This window comes from Mytilus trossulus, chromosome 2, assembly GCF_036588685.1.
Source record: "Mytilus trossulus isolate FHL-02 chromosome 2, PNRI_Mtr1.1.1.hap1, whole genome shotgun sequence".
Taxonomy (NCBI): domain Eukaryota; kingdom Metazoa; phylum Mollusca; class Bivalvia; order Mytilida; family Mytilidae; genus Mytilus; species Mytilus trossulus.
Genome location: NC_086374.1, coordinates 11,193,602 through 11,200,137, shown reverse-complemented (window position 1 = coordinate 11,200,137; position 6,536 = coordinate 11,193,602).

Below are 6,536 nucleotides of genomic sequence, written 5' to 3'. Positions count from 1 at the left end.
AAAATGTATATTTTGGCTTATATCTTTGAAACCAAAACATTTAGAGCAAATCTGACATGGGGTAAAATTGTTGATAAGGTCAAGATCTATCTGCCCTGAAATTTTCAGACGAATGGGACAACTTGTTGTTGGGTTGCTGCCCCTGAATTGGTTATTTTAAGGAAATTTTGCAGTTATTGGCTATTATCTTGAATACTATTATAGATAGAGATAAACTGTAAACAGCAATAATGTTCAGCAAAGTAAGACCTACAAATAAGTCAACATGACCCAAATTGTCAGTCAACCCCTTAAGGAGTTATTGCCCTTTATAGTCAATTTTTAACAACTTTTCGTCATTTTTTGTAACTTGTACAAAAATCTTCTTCTCTGAAACTACATGGCCAAATTTAACCAAACTTGGCCACAATTATCATTGTGGTATATAGTTTAAAAAATGTGTCAGATGACCCCGCCTACCAAACAAAATGGCCGACATGGCTAAATTTTGAACATAGCGGTAAAATGCAGTTTTTGAATTATATATTTGAAACTAAGACGTTTAGGGCAAATCTTTCAAGATTTAAATGTCCATCAGAATAAGATATTTCCCCTCACAAATTTTCAGATGAATTCGACAACTCGTTGTTGGGTTGCTGCCCTAAAATTGTTAATTTTAAGGAAATTTTGCAGTTTTTGGTTATTATCTTGAATACTATTAAAGATAGAGATAAACTGTAAACAGCAATACTGTTCAGCAAAGTAAGATCTACAAATAAGTCAACATGATCAAAATTATTAGATGACCCCTTTAGGAGTTATTGCCCTTTATAGTCAATATTGAACAACTTGTCGTCATTTTTGTAACTTGTACAAAAATCTTCATTTCTGAAACTATGGCCCAAATTTAAACAAACTTGGCCACAATCATTACTAGGGTATCTATTTAAAAAAAAAGTGTCTAATGACCCCACCTACCAACCAAGATGACCAACATCAGTAAATACAGTAACAGGTGAGCGACACAGGCTCTTGAGAGCCTCTAGTTTTCTGTTAATCTTACAAAAGATTTGTGGTTTAAAACTTCTTAGTGATGTGTTAGATTTATGACAATTGTTGTCTTAAAATAACAGTGTCAACTTTTCCCATCATTGGCTTTTTTGTATCTCTATGAACTGTTTACTTTTTATACAACCGCAAATTTTGAAAAAATTTTCGTCGTATATTGCTATCACGTTGGCGTCGTCGTCCGCGTCGTCGTTGTCGTTGTCGTCGTCCGAATACTTTTAGTTTTCGCACTCCAACTTTAGTAAAAGTGAATAGAAATCTATGAAATTTTAACACAAGGTTTATGACCATAAAAGGAAGGCTGGTATTGATTTTGGGAGTTTTGGTCCCAACATTTTAGGAATTAGGGGCCAAAAAGGGCCCAAATAAGCATTTTCTTGGTTTTCGCACTATAACTTTAGTTTAAGTTAATAGAAATCTATGAAATTTCGACACAAGGTTTATGACCACAAAAGAAAGGTTGGGATTGATTTTGGGAGTTTTGGTTTCAACAGTTTAGGAATTAGGGGCCAAAAAAGGGCCCAAATAAGCATTATTCTTGGTTTTCGCACAATAACTTTAGTTAAAGTAAATAGAAATCAATGAAATTTAAACACAATGTTTATGACCACAAAAGGTAGGTTGGTATTGATTTTGGGAGTTTTGGTCCCAACAGTTAAGGAAAAAGGGGCCCAAAGGGTCCAAAATTAAACTTTGTTTGATTTCATCAAAATTGAATAATTGGGGTTCTTTAATATGCCGAATCTAACTGTGTATGTAGGTTCTTAATTTTTGGTCCCGTTTTCAAATTGGTCTACATTAAAGTGCAAAGGGTCCAAAATTAAACTAAGTTTGATTTTAACAAAAATTAAATTCTTGGGCCTCTTTGATATGCTGAATCTAAACATGTACTTAGATTTTTGACTATTGGCCCAGTTTTCAAGTTGGCCCAAATCGAGGTCCAAAATTAAACATTGTTTGATTTCATCAAAAATTGAATAATTGGGGTTCTTTGATATGCCAAATCTAACTGTGTATGTAGATTCTTAATTTTTGGTCCAGTTTTAAAATTGGTCTAAATTAAAGTGCAAAGGGTCCAAAATTAAACTAAGTTTGATTTTAACAAAAATTAAATTCTTGGGCCTCTTTGATATGCTGAATCTAAACATGTACTTAGATTTTTGATTATGGGCCCAGTTTTCAAGTTGGTCCAAATCAGGATCTAAAATTATTATATTAAGTATTGTGCAATAGCAAGTCTTTTCAATTGCACAGTATTGTGCAATGGCAAGAAATATCTAATTTCACAATATTGTGAAATTGCAATTTTTTTTTAATTAAGAGTTATCTTTCTTTGTCCAGTATAGTAAGCAAGAAATATCTGCAAGATTTTTTTTAAATTGGAGTTATCTTTCTTTGTCCAGAATCAACTTAAATCTTTGTTATATATAATATACAATGTATATTCACTTTTTACTACCAACTGATAAATTTAAATAATCTTTACCATTCAGTGATACATTTGTAACAAGCAGTTTTTTTACATCTTAATATTTTATGATGTATTTAAATGAGTAGTAATTGTTGCAAACTCCATTAGAATATTTTAATTGAAATTAGTTTTGGAATAAGGGAAAGGGGGATGTGATTAAAAAATTGGGTTCAATTTTTCTCATTTGAAATTTCATAAATAAAAAGAAAATTTCTTCAAACATTTTTTTGAGAGGATTAATATTCAACAGCATAGTGAATTGCTCTAAGAGAAAACAAAAATTTTAAGTTCATTTGAATACATTCATTCTGTGTCAGAAACCTTTGCTGTGTCAACTATTTAATCACAATCCAAATTTAGAGCGGAATCCAGCTTGAATGTTGTGTCCATACTTGCCCCAACCGTTCAGGGTTCAACCTCTGCGGTCGTATAAAGCTACGCCCTGCGGAGCATCTGGTTAGCATATATGGCTAGTATAAGCTTTTGTTATGACTTGGTGAACATTAAAATAAAATACTATAATAAAAGATGATGGAGATCCAATTGTTTATTTTAGAATATTGCTATTTTAGTTATATTAATACATGATCTTGTCTGCAAATGGAATAAAACATTTAAAATATCAATACACAACAATTCAGTTACTTGAATATAATGTATGTGTCAATGAGACAAGAAGCCAACATAACAAGTTCACAAATATTAGGCACCTTTACACGTTCTTGAATTGCTTTAGTAATTAATCTGGTTAACATTGACAAATTGATCAAATTACACTGCATCAAAAGCTTATCATATCTGCAAAGAGAATGACATGTACTAAATATGGGAGAGTTGAAGTTTTCTGATGGTAAACTTGCACGACTTTATGATACTAGTAAGCTATTATTGTCACTTTATGGTTGTGGAGTAGTATTAGATGTCAGGGCTATCAAGACCCATAAATAGAAAGCAAGACAGACAACATCAAGAAAAGGAAAAGAATTCAAACATATTACTGTAATTGAGTGATATCAGCAATTTAAAGTACTACCTGAAAAGTAAGACTGTATCATAAAATAAGGATGAGGAAAGAGTGGGGAAACAAAAGTAAGCTGATTGGACAGACATCCAAGGGTAACACTGAAAGCCCTCCTCGCCTAGCAGTTTGGTCATAAAAATCATCATTTAAGCATAAATTATAGAAATTTACTTTTGGGGAAAATGAAAACCATGGACTCTTTTAATTATCTTGACCCTTATGTAGATCTTGGTTTGCTGATTTTAGTCTAGTATGCGACTCTTTGTCACAAAAAACTTGACATGGGGTAGTTATCAAGCGCTGACTTAACTAAGTTCTTAAAATCTTTTTATTTTAAAAGGTGGAAGACCTTGATACTTCATGCTTTGTATATAGATGCCTTTTGTAATGAAGTTTTTGTCTATCCCATCAACATTATCCTTGACCTCATTTTCATGATTCAGTGACTATTTAAAAAAGTTGAAGATTTTTTGTAAAGTTAATTTCTCTCTTAATACGAGTAATATGATAACTATATTTGGTATGCGAGTATCTTGTTTGGTACTCGTGTTGGTCAAACAGTTTTCACTTAACCTCGACTTCATTTCATAGATCAGTGAACAAGGTAAAGTTTTGGTGGTCAAGTCCATATCTCAGATACTATAAGTAATAGGTTTAATGTATTTGGTGTATAGAATGATTGTAAGGTGTAGGACATGTCCAACTGGCAGATGTCATCTGACCTTGGCTTCATTTTCATGGTTCAGTGGTCAAAGTTCGTTCTGGGCTTTTTCTCTAAATCAGTTTGCAATAGGTTAAGGCGGTACCTAACACTACAGGGAGATAACTCTGTAAAGTCAGCTAAACATTTTAATTACGTTGTGTTGTAAAGGGAATATTAAGCTTCTCAATGATCAAAATTGAAGTTTGTCAAAATTCTATATAACCAGTGTAAATTTTCTGACAAAACGGTTGGTTCAAAATTTTTGATTTTTTTATATTTTTTTCAAAGGGTCAAAGTCAATACATTGTTAAAATTTTATGAAAAATAAACAAGCCAAATTAATTTTAGTGAAAGTGTTGGGTACCACCTTAACTATAGATTTAGTGTATGGAAATAGTTTATGATGTACATGTCAGTCAGTGCCAAGTGTTAAGTTTTTTTGTCCCCCCCAAAAAAAAACTATAAGCAATAGCTCAACTATATTTGTTGTACAGAAGGATTGTAATTATAAGCTGTATATGTCTGTCTAACAGGTATCATCTGACCTTGAACTTATTTTGGTGCTTCATTGGTCAATGTTCGATTTTCATGGTTGTGTCAACATTTAGTTTCAGTCTGGTTAAAGAGTTTTAAACCTTTATAATTTTTTCTCAAAGCTTTTTTAATTTTATGAATCTTCGGAACAAGATTTTTCATGATAAAAAGACCTTCCAAAGTTTTGAAAAGATTTTTCCAATGTTTTCCTGAAACTTATTTTTTTAGCAGAATATATCAATCTTATGAAAAAGCATTTGAAGAATAATAAAACTTTTCCCCACCTTAATGTTACTCATAAATCGACTTTGTTGAAGGCCGTACGGTGACCTATAGTTGTTCATGTTTGTGTCATTTTGGTCTTTTGTGGATAGTTGTCTCAATTGCAATCATACCACATCTTCTTTTTTTATATTTGGCAGTCAAAATAAACAATTTCAACCAAACCGAAGCAATAGGGGGCAAAATTAAGTCAGGGTTCTGTGGAACCTCTTATAAAGCCACAGTCAGATATGATCAAAACAAATTTAATCAGGAAGCCATAATGATGATTGCAGTCAAGTAAGGGCCAGATTTTTCTAATGATTTTTGACATTTTTACCTATAATGTCTTTTTGTTTTGTTCACACATCCTTGTCAATATAATTGAAATTGATCAATTGTCAAACAAGTGAGAGGTTAAGCCAGCTATAAAACCAGGGATAAGAGATTCGTGAAAGATACCAGAGGGAAATTCAAACTAAAAAAAAATGACAACACCATGGCTAAAACCAAAAAAAAATAGACAAATAACACTACACAAGACACAATATAGAAAACTATAAACTAGCCAACACTGGTGGTGATCTCAGGTGCTCTGTAAGGGTAAGGTAGCAATACACAGTTAGGAGATTAGTTTCACATTTTGGCCCCTGTGGATTTTTCAAATAGGAAAGTTATTGTGTAATAAAATTCATTTTTAGACAGCTGAGTGCTAATTTAGCCTTCAAAGATGGTTTATAAGAGCATCAAGATTACTTTTTACATGTTTTATGGGCTGTTTTCTGTTTGACAATCTGTATTTTCATAGCTAGACCAGTAATTGCTCCAGAAGTTAATGTAATGTTTACAAAAACTTTTTTCTACACGAAGGTTTTGACGCAATTTTACAAAAAAATGAGATGAAAGACATATGGTTTTCATTGGATTTGCTGAATGATAAATGTACACAGTTTCAGAAAAGGTATTACTTCAAGTGATTGAAATTCTACTTTAAGTCAAATTTTCGGGAAATATTTGACATCTTTTCCCCCTTTTTTGCAATATTTTATAACAAATAAATGCAGACTTGTTGCCATGGATATACCCAAAAGAATTATACTTTACCATTTTATATACTGGATATAAAATCTATGGAAGATTGTGATTACATACATATGCCCATATATGACACAAACAGTAAGCTTGATATTGCAAGAAAGCAATGAAAAGGGGATGTTAAAATTTATAAGGGCAAATTTTAATATTTTTTCCTAACTGTTTATTGCTACCTAAGCAGATCCTTCTCCACATATGGCACCCGTTGTGTTGCTCATTTTATTACAAACTTGGTAAATAATCTAGTTTGGTAGGTCATATTCATAATCTTCCATTTTCTACATAAGACAATGCCTGTGCCAAGTTAGGAACATGACAGTTGTTATTTGAGGTTTTGATTTTGCCATTTGATTAAGAACTTTACGTTATTACTTTTCCTCGGGGTTCAGTATTTTTGTGATTTT